Raw genomic sequence first — 18,011 nt, forward strand, 5'->3', positions numbered from 1 at the left:
GGCCTGCCCTCTGTATCTGTGTAATATATTTTGTGTCCTGTGAATAAAGTGTTGTGAGACTGGAAATACGTGGAGAAGCAGTCAGCTTTTATATGCTCTCATGTAATCAAGGAATTCCAGCCAGCGTCCTTCATTCAGACTCCAGCCAAAGCAAAGTGGACCTCCTGAAACACGGGGTGGTACTGAAAGAGGTACCCCAGCTTGATAGACCCCGTTACACTGGTGGCAGACAGCGGGATGTGATACCCCTTCTACAGGAGGAAAGGAATGAATGGAAAACAACTACCGAAAGTTAAAGAAGACTACATTAAAAGATCTGGTGGCAGCCCGAGGGTTAATCGCCAGCAACAAAACAAAAACAGATTTGATAGCAGCCATCATAGAACACGACAGTGCAGCGCCCCCCAATGTGAACGTGGAGGAGACTGAATTCCAGAGGGAGGTAAAGAACAGACTGGCGTTCTATGGCCCACACCCTGCAGTAGAGATCATACGAGAGGTGATGGCTAATGTGCGTACTGATCTGAAGGAAAAGATGGCCGAGGGGACCAGGATAGAGCTAACCAAGATGGAGATGGCAGAGCGGACCAAAGTGGAGCTGGCCAAGATGGAGATGGCAGAGCAGAGAGAGGAGAGTCAGCGAGCAGGGGGAGCTCTGTCCTCCGACCAGGGACCTTCAACAGTAAGCCACAAAAAGATCCAGTATAATGCCTTCCGACAGTTGGGGGAGGCAGAAAAAGACATTGATGGCTTTCTGCAGGACTTTGAGTGGCAGTGTGCCCTTCATCAAGTTAAGCCGGAGGAACGAGTTCAGATTCTGGCCAGCAAGCTGACAGGCCGGGCAGCGGATGCCTATCGCACGGTACCTGATGAGGACTGTATGGACTATGAGCTGATCAAAGAAGTGATCTTGGCCCGGTACGCGCTGACACCAGAGGCATACCGCCAAAAGTTCCGAGGACTTATAACACGAGTAACCGAGTAACTGATACCCACACTGAATGGGCCTGTAAATTACGGCGGTCACTGCTACAGTGGGTACAAGGGAGCCAAGCAACCACTAAAGAGGACGTCCTCCAGCTCTTCTTGTTAGAACGATTCTTTAATGGACTAACCCCCGAGACCCAGGAATGGCTTCGGGACAGGCGGTCAATGACTCTTGAGGAAGCCGCTCGTCTGGCCGATGAATATCATGACGCCAGGAGGCCTCAGTTGTCTGGATGAAAGATGGTCACTAAGGGTCCGCCCATGGACCTGGAGGGCCCCAAACCACCGAAGATTGTAGGGGGACCAGCTAGAAACCCGGCCTACCACAGTTCCCCTGGGGCGCGATGCCACACCTGCCGTCAGCTGGGCCACCTGCAAAGACAATGTCCCAACCGGACTCAGCATACCCTGTGGCCAAAGGCGGGAACAGCTACCTTCAGCCAGGCCGCTGTGTCATGATATGTACTTTTGCCCTCACCTGTATTTGAATAATATGCCATTTGATGTATGTAACTGTTCTCTGGTTTCTATTAGCTGTAATTTATGTATTTTCTTGTGCTGGGAGTTCACCTGTAACAATTTGTCTCCTTCCCCCAATACTTGCAGCCCTAAGCTATAATGTAATTAAGCTTTGTCAACACCACTAGTGAAGCATAGCCATTCTTCCTCACAGCAAGCGGCTAGTCAAATGTACATACTAGATAGACTAAGCGGAGCCGACCAGTCTAGAATCTTCTGGTGGATCCAACCATTGAATAGAAGGTGTGACCCCTATCCCCCTTTATAGGCGGATCCCAGGAGCTCAGACAATCCATTCTTATTTTTGAGATCAGATGTGAGTTGATCCTTAAAGGAGAAGGAGTGGGGATTCTTAGCTGAGGCAAGACCCCACGTCCATCTGTGACTGCGGAAGCGATCGGGGCGAGACTTGAGCTGAGGAGATATCTCGTCGTTCGTGAGATTGTTTTGGGATCCCTTGGACTCGTGTGGACTATTGCTTTGTTAGCTGGCACAAGGATTATCAGGAGGTGCCCCCGAATCTGTTCTGTTGGACTCATGGAAGGACTATTGTTTCGTTTATCGGGTGCGTGATTACTGGAAAGCATCTTCAGATCTGTTTCTTTACTTGGACTTATTGTGGACTTCTCGTGGACTTGAAGGACATTATGGATATTTGATGTTGTATGCTCCCTGCTTTAATAAATCTGGTTGGATCGTCCCTCGGCCTGTTGTCCCTTCCTGCTCTGCCGTACACCCCGTCACACTCTGTACACTGCTACCAAGGCGAAGCTGACGCGGCATTGGGGGCTACAACTAACCAAGGGGTGGAAGAAATGGAGGAAGTGCTGCATGACGTAGACCCCGTGCAGGCAGCCCGGGCAGATAGTCGACAACAGCATCGACAGGTCGTGTGGGTTAATGGGAAACGCATGCAGGGATTAAGAGATTCCGGAGCAACTTTGACCCTTGTGAAGCCTTATCTCGTCCGGGACCATGAGAAGACAGACCGGACAGTGGCAGTCCGTGTAGCAGGGGGAGCCTTACATTGACTGCCCACTGCCAGGATTCACCTGAACTGGGGAGTCGGGGATGGCCTTGTTGAGGTCGGCTTGATGGAGGATTTGCCTGCAGACGTCTTGCTGGGAAATGACTTGGGGCCCATGTTGTCTGCCTTCTCGGTTGCCCCTCTGGCTGAGACATATCCTGTGACCACCCGGAGACAAGCTCGAGCTGCGGAGGCAGAATCACACTCAGAGGAGGCCCAGGTAAGACATCCCAGCCCTACACGTATTCCCATAGCCAGACACATTTCTTGGGCCACCCCAGATGAATTTAAGAGGGAGTTACTTCAGGATCCTTCATTGGAGGGATATCGTGGGAAGGCACAGGAGGGGAGAGGGGTACTGGAAGGGGAACAGTTTATATGGAAGCAGGAACTCCTCTACCGGATCACAGAGCAGCACCACACAGGGACGAGACCCACTATAAAACGACAGCTGGTAGATCCCAAAAAGTATAGGCAGGAGTTACTGCGAATCTCTCATGACATACCCTTGGCCGGGCACTTCGGCATCAGTCGCACCAGGCATCGTCTGACACAAAACTTCTTTTGGCCAGGGATAACCTATGATGTTCGTCAGTACTGCCAGACCTGTGACAGTTGCCAGCGCATTGGCAAGAGGGGAGATCGATGCAAGGCCAAATTACGCCCCCTCCCCATTGTGGAGGAACCATTTAGCCGAGTAGCGGTCGATCTGATAGGGCCGTTAGCCAAACCCAGTCCGTCATGGAAAAGGTATATATTGACAGTGGTAGATTATGCCTCACGGTATCCAGAGGCGGTTGCGTTACCTAACATACTGGCAGAGACGGTCGCGGCTGCCCTGCTCTAGGTTTTCTCACGGGTTGGATTTCCCCGGGAGATTATCTCGAACCAGGGTACCCAGTTTACAGCAGAGGTGACCAACCAACTGTGGAAGCTGTGCGGCGTAAAGTCCATTAGAAGCGCCCCGTACCACCCGCAAACCAATGGGTTGTGTGAACGCTTTAACGGGACGTTAAAACAACTCATTGAAACTTTTACCAGGACCTACAGGGACTGGGAGAAATTCTTGCCTCACCTCCTTGTTTGCCTATCGGGAGGTGCCCCAAGAATCGACGGGGTTCTCCCCGTTCGAACTGGTATACGGGAGACGGGTAAGGGGACCCCTAGACTTAGTGCTAGAACACTGGGAAGGGGAGGGCATCATAGAAGGGGTACCTATTGTACCCTATGTGCTGGAATTATGGGACTGCCTACAGGAGCTGACCCAGGCTGTACGTGGGAACATGCAGGTGGCCCAGCAGCGCCAGCGCGTATGGTACGATCGGAGGGCCAGAGAGCGCACCTTGGAAATAGGGCAGAAGGTCCTGGTGTTAGAGCCCAATAGGCAGAACAAGTTCCAAGCTGCATGGCAGGGGCCCTACCAGGTAGTGGGGAAAATAGCCGACACCACCTATAATGTTGCCGATTGTGATGACCCCAGGGTTATCCGCATGTTCCAAGTGAATATGCTGAAGCCCTACCAGGAGCGCCCTGAAGAGGTAGTGGCCATCTGTGCACCTGAAGCAGAGGATTTAGCCGGATTTCCCTTGCCTGATGTCTTAGGGGAAAGGACTCAGTTTGCAACATGGGACCACGTACACTTGGGTGAAGACCTAGGCCCCCGGGAGAGACAGCAGGCGGAGGAGTTGTTGAGGCAGCGACAGAGGATGTTTTCGGGGAGACCAGGGTACACTCGCCTGGCACAACACAAGGTTGAGACCCCCCTGCGACAACCCCCCTTCCGCGTCCCTGAGTCTGTACGAGAAGGGATGCGACAAGAGATACAAGAGATGTTGCGTTTAGGGGTCATTGAAGAATCAGATAGTCCCTGGGCATCCCCCGTAGTGTTAGTGCCCAAGAAGGATGGGACTACACGGTTTTGTGTAGACGATCGTAAGCTCAATGAGAAAACAGTGACGGATGCGTATCCCATGCCGCGTGTGGATGAGTTGTTAGACCGGCTGGCGGGGGCAAAGTATTTGACCACCATCGATCTATGCAAAGGCCACTGGCAGATTCCCCTTAGTCCTGACACTATTCCCAAGTCGGCATTTGTCACCCCGTTCGGCTTATTCCAGTTTCGAGTTATGCCATTCGGGATGAAGAATGCCCCGGCGACCTTCCACAGGCTGGCTGACCGGCTTCTGGATGGTCTCCAGGACTATGCTTGTGCCTACCTGGACGACATCGCCATCTACAGCGCGACATGGGAAGAGCATCTAAATCACATAGAGACAGTATTGGACAGGATACACAAGGCCGGAATCACCCTGAACCCAAACAAGTGTCACGTGGGCAAAGCAGAGGTTCAGTATTTAGGGCATTGGTGGGAAGTGGGAAACAGCGACCAGAACCAGCCAAGATTGAGGCCATAGCCAAATGGCCCACCCCACGCACTAAATCCCAGGTCATGGAATTTCTAGGGACAGCTGGGTATTACAGGAAATTCATTCCCAATTACAGCAGTGTAGCCATGCCCCTCACTGATCTGACCCGTAAGAACCAACCCCGCCAGGTAACCTGGACCTCAGTGTGAGGAAGCTTTCCACTAGCTAAAGGACGCCCTCACCAATACCCCTGTATTGGCCGCACCCGATCCAACTAAACATTTCCTTGTTCACACAGACGCTTCTATGTTTGGATTGGGGCAGTAGTGAGCCAAGTCGGGCTGGACAGCCAAGAACACCCGATAGCTTACCTGAGTCGGAAACTACTGCCCCGTGAAGTAAGCTATGCGGCCATCGAGAAGGAGTGCCTGGCGGTAGTATGGGCACTTAAAAAGTTGCAACCATGTTTGTATGGATGAGTTTTCCCTCCTAACGGACCATAATCCCCTAGTCTGGCTTAATCGGGTCTCCGGAGACAACGCCAGATTACTGTGGTGGAGTTTAGCCCTACAACCTCTGGACTTCACCATCCACTACAGACCCAGCAAACAAAACGGTAACGCCGATGGACTAAGTCGACAAACGGAACTTGTACCAACCCCATAAACTTCGGTCATCCCCAAACCGATCCGTTGAGGATCAGAGTGTGTATGCCGATCGCGTTGCTGAAAAGGGGAGCCATGTTATCAACCATATCTGGAATAGTGAGGCACACTTGCCGTGCTGTGTGGGACTCTGCACAACGAATTCATTCCACATCCCACAATGCAGACATGGTTGGAAGTTTCTGACAGATTCCAGGAAGTGTGTCAGTTTCCCAAGTGCTTGGGCGCGGTGGATGGGAAACACATCCGTATCGTGAAACCGGCTGGTTCTGGATCTCAGTTTTTCAACTATAAAAAGTACTTTTCCATCGTGCTGATGGCCATCGCCGATGCAGATTACAAATTTGTAGTGGTGGATATTGGGGCGTATGGCCGCTCTAATGATTCTCAAGTTTTCAAACTGTCTTCTATGGGACAGCATTTGTATGAAAAAACCTTTCAATTCCCCCCCCCTAGACCACTGCCTCAAACCTCTGAGCCACCAATGCCTTTGTTTGTGTTGGAGATGAAGCTTTTCAGCTTTCAGAACATCTTTTGAAACCCTACTCCAGCCGTGGTTTAAACAATACTAAAAGAATTTTCAACTACCGACTCACACGTGCACGGAGAATGGTGGAGTGTGCGTTTGGGATCTTAGGCTATGTGCACACTTTGCGGGTTTTCCCGCGGATCCGTGGCGATTTTGATGCTGCGGGTCTGCAACAGTTTCCATAGCGTTTACATTAACATGTAAACCCTATGGAAACCGCAAACCGCTGTACACATGCTGCGGGAAAAACCGCGCAGAAACGCAGCGGTTTACAACCCGCAGCATGTCACTTCTTTGTGCAGAATCGCTGCGATTCTGCACCCATAGAAATGCATTGATCCGCTTACTTCCCGCATGGGGCTGTGCCCACGTTTCGGGAAGTAAGCGGATAATGTGCGGGTGGTACCCGGGGTGGAGGAGAGGAGACTCTCCTCCAGGCCCTGGGAACCATATTTGTGTGTAAAAAAAAGAATTAAAATAAAAAATCATGTTATACTCACCTCTCAGCACTGCACGCGGCCAGCCGGTCAGAGTTGCTGTGCGAACAGGACCTGCGGTGACGTCGCGGTCACATGACCGTGATGTCGCGGTCACATGACCGTGACGTCACGAAGGGTCCTTCTCTCGCACATCATCTTTGGAACCGGACCGCCGGGTGCAGCGCCGAGGAGATCGAGACGTCAGAGGGTGAGTATATAAACTTTTTTTTTTATTTTAACATTACTATTGATGCTGCATATGCAGCATCAATAGTATAGGCGGAAACCCGCAGCGGAAACCGCGGAACAAACCACGATAAATCTGCAGGGATAACCGCAGTGGTTTTGCCCTGCAGATTTATCAAATCCGCTGCGGGAGAACACGCAGAGGTCACCCGCAAAGTGTGCACATAGCCTTAACCGCCAAATGGAGAGTTCTCCTGACATCCATTAACTTGAAGACAGACACTGTGGATGAGGTAGTGAAAGTGTGTGTTGTCCTACACAATTATGTTATATCCAAGGAACAGCTTTCCATTGTGGACCACTCTGCAGAAACCACCTTGGCTGATTATAGCAACCAAACGTATAGAAGTTCTGCCACTGTTTCCAGAATACGGGATCACTTTGCAGAATATTTTATTTCACCCTAAGGAAGAATACGCTGGCAGGATGAGAGAGTTTAAACAATTTGTCTTGAACCTAGTAACTTTTTCACCTTTTACCCAAGATGTGTACCTGTTTGGTTTTACCTTTTACCCAAGATGTGTACCTGTTTGGTTTTACCTTTTACCCAAGATGTGTACCTGTTTGGTTTTACCTTTTACCCAAGATGTGTACCTGTTTGGTTTTACCCTTTACCCAAGATGTGTACCTGTTTGGTTTTACCTTTTACCCAAGGTGTGCATCTGTTTCGGTTTGTACCCAAAGTATTTTACCTCTGACCAATAAACCTTGTTTAACCAATGTGTGTTAATCTATACCTTATAAAGAATAAATACAAGATAGCTGTAAACCACAAAGTTTTATTAAAACATTTTTTTTACAATATCCAAACCCAACTTTTATTTGGAAACAAAAATAAATAAATAAATTTTGCAGCATACAAAACAAACTACAGATTGGAATAAGTCGGGGTGGAGATAGTGCTGGAGGGGCTGTCGGATAGGGACATTTCGACAGTGGGAGTGTGGAGAGAGGAATGTGTTGGTGGTGGGGAAGGATCAATAGGTAGTGTGAAGGAGTGGAGAAGGCAATTGACCGGGTGGGCAGGAAAGTGGGATTGGGGTTAGGAATTTGGTAGGATGGAGGGGTGTAGATGATGTGTTGGGAGGATTGGGAGGCAGAAGCAGTGATGGGTGGAGAACAGGGTTGGGAAGGAGGTGAAACAGGCTGGTGGTAGTGGCCAGGGAGAGGAAGCGCGGATGAAGTGGATGGGAAGTGGTATGGGTCAGGATCACCATATTGGTGGGAAGGGGCATGGGCGGGACGCTGGTAGTGTGGCTGGTGGGAAGGGGCACGGGAACGCTGGAAGTGTTGTGGCTGGTGGAACGGGGCACGGGCACGATGTGGGTGATGGTGAGGTTGGTGGGATGGGGCACGGGCAGGTTGGTCGTACGGGTCAGGAGGATGGTAGTGGCTGTAGTGATAGACAGTGGAGGAAGGGGGGGGCAGTTGCAGCATGGGTGGCAAGAGTTTCTGCTCTTGAGGCAATGAGCGCTAGAGTAGACTGGCAGGATTCCATTACTTGCATCTGCTGAGAAGCAGATAGTGTCTCCATTTGCTCAAGCACCGACTGGAAAAAAGTATTGTTCGGTGACTGTCTTGCCTCTGAACGCATCGTTAACAGAAATGTATGCATCTCGAATATACTTTTATTTATAAAATTAAAACCTGCAGCTATTTGCTCGGACAAAACTTTCAGACAGTTCTGGAATGATGCGTTCAGGTGTAAGAATTCGGGCACATAACTCTGTACCTGACCCCTCTGCCGAAGGCGCCCCGATGCTACAGGTGTACTCGAGGTGGCTCCAGCAGAGGGGTGGGGTACAGGAAACGATATATTCTCACCAGCAGATACATGCAATGGAACCAGCCAGGATGCTCCAGCGCTCGTGGATGGGACAGAAGGATCCGATGTGTGGGAAGGTGCAGAGTGGGAAGGTGCAGAGTGGGAAGGTGCAGAGGGTTCCTCACTGTCAAAGTGTCCCTCGGTGGCGGCCTCCTGAGGGATCGCCGCAGGAGGGTTCAACTGTGCTGCTGGCTCCCGAGTGCTCCCGACGGTGCTGTGGAACAAAAGAGAATAGCAAACAATTAATATACTGTCATTGCATGGCCCTGGCTGAAAGAGCAAAAGAGGTTTAGACATTTGTTAGTGCATGTGGTGGGTAATATTTACCTTCGTGTCACCATCGTTGACCTGAGGAACGACAGGGCTCGGGCATACTTGTATTTGCTCCTGCATCCTCCAGATCCACTCTGGGCCCGCATCTCTTTGTTGAACTCCTTCTTAAAGCGATCCCTGATCGACCGCCACCTTTTCACAATCCTCTCACCTGTTAAAAAAGGAGAAACACAACTTGGTTAGAAACAATACTTAGAATGCATCAACAAAACTGAACTTGGGATACTTACGTTCTTGATTCTGGGCCTGAACATCAAGGTCCTCCCATCTCGATATAAGTTCTTGGCAGATTTGCTCCCAGAGTCGACGGGTCACTGTGATATCAGCATGGCGGCAGTCACCCATGTTCCACACGGGCTCCCTGTCTCGGACAAGATCGATGAGGAGGTCAATATCAAGGCCGACCTCCTCACCGTCAGAATCAGGAGCACGCTGTGAAACCTGTTAAAAAAAAGAGAAAAATAAATTAACACAAAATTGTAAACATAGAAAACCTACGAAAAAAAAAAAAATCTTACATGACGACGGCCGCCACGACTCTCACGCCGACGACCCTGGGAGCCACTAGAAGGACCTCTCGATTGAGCACCAGAATCCGAACTCAGAAAAATAACATAAAAATTTTGTGCTTGTAGGTAGCCTTTGTATGTGTTGTGTGCCATGTGATATCTATAATGATAAGTTTTTTATGTGTTGTGTGATGTCTGATTGTATCAGTTTGTATGTGTTGTGTTCTATCTGTAAGTATCTAGTGTTATGTGTTGTGTGTAGTGTTAGGTTGTGGTTCCGCAATACATGAAAGAAACATACCAATTGTGAACCCTCTCCATGTCTTTCTCCACCCCTTCCCTCTTCTTCGGGGAGCACCTCTTGGACTATGGCAGCTGCTTCAGCAGCTTCCTACAAAGATGCAAAATGAGAAAATACATTAATATACACATACATACACACACAAATACACATACAGACATACATTCACACAGACACACATACACAAACAGACACACATACAGACACACACACAAGACAGCGAGGGAGCAAGAGAACAAAATCATGTTAAAAACATTTACCTCAGTGCGCTGCCGACGGGGAGGATTGCTCCCAGAAGAAGACATGTCTGCTCTGGTACGGCTTGGCTGGCTGGGCTCTGTGGCAGGTTATAGCTGGCAGGTCTTTGTGGCAGGTAGCTGGCAGGCCTCTGTGGCAGGAGAGCTGGCTGGGCTCTGTGGCAGGTAGCTGGCAGGCCTCTGTGGCAGATAGCTGGCAGGCCTCTGTGGCAGGAGAGCTGGCTGGGCTCTGTGGCAGGTTATAGCTGGCAGGCCTTTGTGGCAGGTTATAGCTGGCAGGCCTCTGTGGCAGGAGAGCTGGCTGGGCTCTGTGGCAGGTTATAGCTGGCAGGCCTCTGTGGCAGGAGTGCTGGCAGTCCTCTGTGGTAGGAGAGCTGGCTGGGCTCTGTGGCAGGTAGCTGGCAGGCCTCTGGCAGGTAGCTGGCAGGCCTCTGTGGCAGGAGAGCTGGCTGGGCTCTGGCAGGTTATAGCTGGCAGGCCTTTGTGGCAGGTTATAGCTGGCAGGCCTCTGTGGCAGGAGAGCCTTCTGGGCTCTAGCAGGTTATAGCTGGCAGTCCTCTGTGGCAGGAGAGCTGGCAGGCCTCTGTGGCAGGAGAGCTGGCTGGGCTCTGTGACAGGTAGCTGGCAGGCCTCTGTGGCAGGTTATAGCTGGCAGGCCTCTGTGGCAGGAGAGCTGGCTGGGCTCTGTGGCAGGTTATAGCTGGCAGGAGAGCTGGCTGGGCTCTGTGGCAGGTTATAGCTGGCAGGCCTCTGTGGCTGGAGAGCTGGCAGGCCTCTATGGCAGGAGAGCTGGCTGGGCTCTGTGGCAGGTAGCTGGCAAGCCTCTGTGGCAGGTTATAGCTGGCAGGCCTCTGTGGCAGGAGAGCTGGCTGGGCTCTGTGGCAGGTTATAGCTGGCAGGCCTCTGTGGCAGGAGAGCTGGCAGGCCTCTGTGGCAGGAGAGCTGGCTGGGCTCTGTGGCAGGTTATAGCTGGCAGGCCTCTGTGGCTGGAGAGCTAGCAGGCCTCTGTGGCAGGAGAGCTGGCTGGGCTCTGTGGCAGGTAGCTGGCAGGCCTCTGTGGCAGGAGAGCTGGCTGGGCTCTGTGGCAGGTTATAGCTGGCAGGCCTCTGTGGCAGATTTGTAGCTGGCTCCGCTCTCTGGCTCCTTTGTTCTTCTGTCTTGGCAGGGTGTGTCTCTCTTGTGGTCTCTCTGGCTGGCAGTATGGCTGGAAATGAGTGAAGGCCTCAATGGCATTGCTTTATATATAGTCCTGGGGGCAGACCCACAGTTTCTGAGCATGCTCAGTGTAAAAAGCCGGATCAGGCCGCCAGATCCGCCATTTTCCGGATCCAGCGCTATCCGGCGTCCATAGACATGCATTACAGCGAAAAGCCGGAAAGGCCGGATCCAGCCCTTCCGGCTTTTTCGCCGCAGACAAAAATTGCTACAGTAGACGTTTTTTCCAGACGCCGGAATCGATTGTCTGCCAGATCCGGCATCAAACCGGAAGGAACGCTGGGCCATCCGGCGCAATCCGGCGCTAATACAAGTCAATGGGGGAAAAGCCAAATCCGGTTTTACACTATTCCGATTCCGCTTTTTTCGGAAGAGCTGGAATTAGCCTGAAACAAAAAACCTGATGTGTGAAAGCAGCTTAAGTTGGTATACATGCAGCACATAAACGCATGTTCAAATTGGCCATAAAGCCCACAAAACCTACAAGGTGGTCTTGTAGTCACTTATAGTCTGATGTACTCTGCACAACTTACACATACCACCACATTATAAATTCATACAGCAGTAAAACCAAAAGTATTATAATCATTACTATAAAACTATACCTCAGGGGCTCTCCAAATGTGACATGGTGCATACAGACCATTACATCAAAGCCTGCTCTCCAAACCGTTACTTCTTCACTTCCGAACCCTGCCATGCATCCAAACTGTAATTTTCCAACATATATGGGGTACCTGCGTACTTAGGGGAAATTACACAACAGTTTTTTCTGTCCATTTTTTTTCCTGTTACCCTTGTGATAATGAAAAAAATGGGGCTTTTTTTTAAACTTTTTTATTTTCACGGCTTAATGTTATTTTATGTGAAGCACCTGGGGTTTCAAGGTGCTCACCACACACCTAGAGAAATTCATTGGGGGGTCTAGTTTCCAGAATAGAGCCCTATGTGGGGGGGGGTTCTACTGTTTAGGCACATCAATCCAAACGCGACATGGCGTACACAGACCATTCTATCAAAGTCTGTGCTCCAAACCATCAAACCTTCACTTCTGAGCCCTGCCGTGCGCCCAAGCAGTGGTTTTCTCCCACAAATGGGGTATCTGTGTACTCAGGACAAATTGCACAACATTTTTTTTGTCCATTTTTTTCTGTTACCCTTGTGAAAAGAAAAAAATTTGGACCTAAACATTTTTGTGAAAAATGTTTTATCTCATTTTCACGGCTCAACGTTTTAAAGTTCTGTGAAGCACCTGGAGGTTCAAGATGCTAACTACACATCTAGATAAGTTCCTTGAAGAAACTAGTTTCTAAAATGTAGATGATTGTGGGCTGTTTCCACTGTTTAGGCACATCAGGGACTCTCCAAACAACACATGCACTCTGCTCTCAATTTCACCCAATTTGCGTTCATAAAGTCAAATGGTGCTCCCTCCCTTCCGAGCCCTGTCGTGCATCCAAACAGTGGTTTTCCCCCCATACAGTTAGGTCCATATATATTTGGACAGAGACAACATTTTTCTAATTTTGGTTACAGACATTACCACAATGAATTTTAAACAAAACAATTCAGATGCAGTTGAAGTTCAGACTTTCAGCTTTCATTTGAGGGTATCCACATTAAATTCGGATGAAGGGTTTAGGAGTTTCAACTCCTTAACATGTGCCACCCTGTTTTTAAAGGGACCAAAAGTAATTGGACAATTGACTCCAAGGCTATTTCATGGGCAGGTGTGGGCAATCCCTTCGTTATGTCATTCTCAATTAAGCAGATAAAGGGCCTGGAGTTGATTTGAGGTGTGGTGTTTGCATTTGGAAGGTTTTGCTGTGAAGTAAACATGCGGTCAAAGGAGCTCTCCTTGCAGGTGAATCAAGCCATCCTTAAGCTGCGAAAACAGAAAAAAACCATCCGAGAAATTGCTACAATATTAGGAGTGGCAAAATCTACAGTTTGGTACATCCTGAGAAAGAAAGAAAGCACTGGTGAACTCATCAATGCAAAAAGACCTGGGCGCCCACGGAAGACAACAGTGGTGGATGATCGCAGAATAATCTCCATGGTGAGGAGAAATCCATTCACAACAGCCAACCAAGTGAACAACACCCTCCAGGAGGTAGGCGTATCAATATCCAAATCTACCATAAAGAGAAGACTGCATGAAAGTAAATACAGAGGGTTCACTGCACGGTGCAAGCCACTCATAAGCATCAAGAATAAAAAGGCTAGACTAAACTTTGCTAAAAAACATCTAAAAAAGCCAGCACAGTTCTGGAAGAACATTCTTTGGACAGATGAAACCAAGATCAACCTCTACCAGAATGATGGAAAGAGAAAAGCATGGCAAAGGCGTGGTACAGCTCATGACCCAAAGCATACCACATCATCTGTAAAACACAGCGGAGGCAGTGTGATGGCTTGGGCATGCATGGCTGCCAGTGGCACTGGGTCACTAGTGTTTATTGATGATGTGACACAGGACAGAAGCAGCCGAATTAATTCTGAGTTATTCCGAGACATACTGTGTGCTCAGATCCAGCCAAATCCAGCCAAACTGATTGGTCGTCGTTTCATACTACAGATGGACAATGACCCAAAACATAAAGCCAAAGCAACCCAGGAGTTTATTAAATCAAAGAAGTGGAATATTCTTGAATGGCCAAGTCAGTCACCTGATCTCAACCCAATTGAGCATGCATTTCACTTGTTAAAGACTAAACTTCAGACAGAAAGGCCCACAAACAAACAGCAACTGAAAACCACCACAGTGAAGGCCTGGCAGAGCATCAAAAAGGAGGAAACACAGCGTCTGGTGATGTCCATGAGTTCAAGACTTCAGGCAGTCATTGCCAACAGAGGGTTTTCAACCAAGTACTAGAAATGAACATTTTATTTAAAATTATTGAATCTGTCCAATTACTTTTGATCCCTTTAAAAACAGGGCGGCACATGTTAAGGAGTTGAAACTCCTAAACTCTTCATCCAATTTTAATGTGGATACCCTCAAATGAAAGCTGAAAGTCTGAACTTCAACTGCATCTGAATTGTTTTGTTTAGAATTCATTGTGGTAATGTTTATAACCAAAATTGGAAAAATGTTGTCTCTGTCCAAATATATATGGACCTAACTGTATATAGGGTATCAGCATACTCAGGAAAAATTGCACAACAATTTTAACCCTTTTAACTTCCTATAAAAAAAAAATTATGATTCAAAAATTGTTCTAATGTAAAGTAGTTTGGGACATTCTTTATTATTTATAATCTGTTTTGTGTGACATACCTCTTTAAGGGCATAAAAATGAAAAGTTTGAAAATTGCTACATTCTGAAATTTTTCACAAATTTCCTTTTTTTTTTCACAATTAAATGCAAGTCGTATCGAACAAGTTTTACCACTGTTATGAAATGCAATATGACATGAGAAAACAATCTCAGAATTGGTGGGACAGAATTGAAAATTTAGCCTGGTCAAGAAGGTGAAAACAAGCTTTGGGGTAAAGGATTTAACATCTTGAGATGGCATACTCCAGGTACAGCCCATAAAACTAAATTGATGTGGTGAATGGCAAGCTTATATAGAATGCCACATATCATTACATATTAGCAATATCTACATATTTTATAATGTTATTAAAGTCCTTTGATCATCTTTTCACATTAACCTATTAGCACACCCTTGCATAACCGTACTTCACAGTCAATGAGCCCATGTATGGAGCGGGTTTGAGGAACTGAGCCCTCGCCATACCATGCAGATGCTGGCTGTATTTCACAGATGGTATCTGTCTGTAATAGCAGCTAGATGTCACTGTCAATCACTAACAGTGGCATTTGAATGTCTAAATTGCAAATGCTAACTCAGTGTGCAAGAAAAAAGTCACACAAATTGCTCATAGGGAAAAATAAAGGTAAAGGTCTCAAAATATAGTGAAACATACCAATTTTTTTAACCAATACCAATGTGGTGTATCCATAATCATATGGACCTCGGGAAACATATTGCCAGGACATTTTTTTTTATCACACAATGAACTTTAAAACAACAAAATTCCCCTCATCCCCCCCCCCCAAAAAAAATGGGAAAAATAAAAATATTGACATTTAACACTTTAACCAAAGCTGAATGCTGTTGTTTAGTGATTACATCTTTTGAAATGGTGATATATACTCGGACCGCCATTGTTCCCCCACATCACTGTTGTGGTGTGACAATGGGTTTTAATGGCACCTGGGGGCCTAATGAAGTTTTCCATTGATGCCACTTTCGTACTCCTACTATACAGTGTAAAACTAAAGCAATGCAGTAAATAGTACAAACCAACATAGATTCAAGTCATTTATGAGGTTATGAAGACTAAAACATATTTAAAAATAAAGGTAAAAAAATCTATAACAGAATTTCTACCTTGTGTATTGGTTGCACTGTTAATGTTGGCTATTGTACTATTAGTGTGCTGGTATACGGATATATCTTTGTATGAGAGCTTTAGAGCTATGTTCCTGTGCTGGTTGGAATTTTAGTATTAGCCAGCACCCTGTGAATGAACTCAGCGCAAATTGATCTCTCTTGCATGAGGTAACTGCTTAAAATAGTTGTAACTGCTTGAAATAGGTTGGTTTCTGCTTTGTGTATCACTGTTTTTTGTTTTTTTTTTAAAGAAACCAGACAGTTGATTCTCACTGCCCATACTACGGGCGGGTTGTATCTGTCTGGCACCGTCATTTTCAGGCAGGAATGTTTTACTCTGGAATACTTCTGTATTTCAGAGAAAACCTACCCAGGAAGAGGTTGTTCCTCAGTGGCTTCTCACTGCACTGTTCCCACTGAGTGATAGCTTTCTCCCTAAATGTGTGTCACTCTTAAGCACTGCGGGGGAGGGCTCTCAAACTCTATTTTTAGTCCTTCTCGTATGGTACGGAGGACCCACTGATTTGTGGAGATGAACTGCCACTGGGTGAGGAAGAACGAGAGTCGACCCCCGACCGGGGACCCGTCATTGTTTGTCTGGGGTCTGCTGTGGTTGAGGGGCAAGGATGTTCCTGCCCTTGCCTCCCTTGGGATAGGCCCATCTCCGTTTTGCCTTTTCCCCTATAGCTCTGAGAAGGTTGGTCACGGGGGGGGGGGGGGGACCGTCTTAGGATTTTTATGTTCGGGGAGAGATTTCTTCTTGTCCGAAGCCTTGTTTAGGATATCGTCTAGGACGGTCCCGAACACATGGTGACCCTGGATTGGAAATAAAGTCACCCCCCCCCCAAGATTTTAGCCAGAGTGCTCTCCTAGATGAGTTGGAGAGGACAGCGGCCTTTGCAGCTACCCAGACAGACTCAGCATAGGCGTCGGCTAGGAACCCCGTTGCTTTCTGTAGTAAGGGTAGGGAGTCTAAGATCTGCTCTCTTGAGGTGCCCTGTGTGAGATGATCTTCAAGTCTGCGTAACCAGATAAACAGAGATCTGGCCACGCATGTGGAGGCTATATTGTTTTTCAGTAAATTTGTGGTGGTGTCCCAGGACTTCCTTAACAAGCTCTCTATTTTTCGATCCATTGGATCTTTGAGCAGGGAAGAGTCCTCAAAAGGAAGGGCTGTCTTTTTAGTTACCCTGGACACTTGTACATCTACCTTAGGGGTCTCCCATAACGAGTTATCCCCGTCCAAGGGAAAACTTTTTTTTAATTCTGAGGGCACGCTAATCCCTTTTTCAGGGAGGCCCCATTCATGTAGGATCAGATTTTGTATGTTTCTGTGTACCGGAAAAACATTTTGATCTTTGGGCTTTAGACCCCCAAACATTTCATCCTGTACTGTGAGTTTAACTTCCTCCTCCTCCATCCCCATGGTGCCTCTCACTATACTGATCACCTCACCCATATCTTCGGAACTAAAATAGTATTTTTTGTTCTCTGATTTAGGGGTGGGAGTGGAAGTGGAACCCTCATTCTCCCAAATGTCCTCCGACCCCGAAGATTGAATTTCGCCCGAATCTGAGTCAGATTCTACCAGAGGTCTTTTCCTCTTTTTAGGAAGAGGTGGCTCGGGCCCCAGGATCTGGGAAAGAGTAGCCATGGAGGACTGGACCTCCTGTTTAATGAGGGATCTGATGCTATCCAGGAGAGAGGGCTGTTCGGAGCGTAGGACCTCATCTGTACAGGACTGGCAAAGCTTTTTCCCATATGTAGAAGGGAGCCTGGCAGCACACTCTTTACACTTGTGGCTTGTCCTCTTTGGGTCAGAGGCCTTTTCTCCCTATAAGAGAGAGAAGGTTTACTAAGCCGTTTGTGGGAATAACTACTGGATAGCCGGGGCCGACACCTGCTACTTACAGTAGGAGGGGGTATGCTGGGCTCCGCAGATGCAGAGAAAGGGGGCTTGTCACCGTCCATGTCCATCAGTCCACAGTCAGTGTCAGACAGGATGTCTTACCTGGTGAGTCCCCACCCGGATCCTTGAAGGATTGAGGGTCTAGCGTCATCTGTGCTCCTCCTCCCCTCCAATCCTGGCCTAATGGGAGGGAAACCGGTCTGGAACGCCCCCAGAGTTTGCCGCTAGTCCAGAAAGAGAAAAAAAAAGCCGTCCGGCGTGCGCTCCTCGTTGAACGCATGCGGAGGGGACCAGAAGTGACGCACGCTCCACCGGAAGTGATGCAAACCACAGCGTGGAACGCACAGAGATGCCCGGAAGTGGAGGCGCGCCACCCCCGGCCAGCGCGCAGACTTTGGGATGCGGCGGGGGAGGAGGAAACTGGGGAGCTGCAGGAG

General features: G+C 48.3%; 1 protein-coding gene across 6 annotated transcripts in view; it reads left to right on the forward strand.

The window, feature by feature from the left end:
• LOC143786311 (glucose-1-phosphate adenylyltransferase-like) overlaps nt 1-18,011 on the forward strand; it is a 243,915-nt gene that overhangs the window by 141,296 nt on the left and 84,608 nt on the right. The gene's annotated exons all lie outside the window — the stretch shown is intronic.

This window comes from Ranitomeya variabilis, chromosome 7, assembly GCF_051348905.1.
Source record: "Ranitomeya variabilis isolate aRanVar5 chromosome 7, aRanVar5.hap1, whole genome shotgun sequence".
Classification (NCBI taxonomy): domain Eukaryota; kingdom Metazoa; phylum Chordata; class Amphibia; order Anura; family Dendrobatidae; genus Ranitomeya; species Ranitomeya variabilis.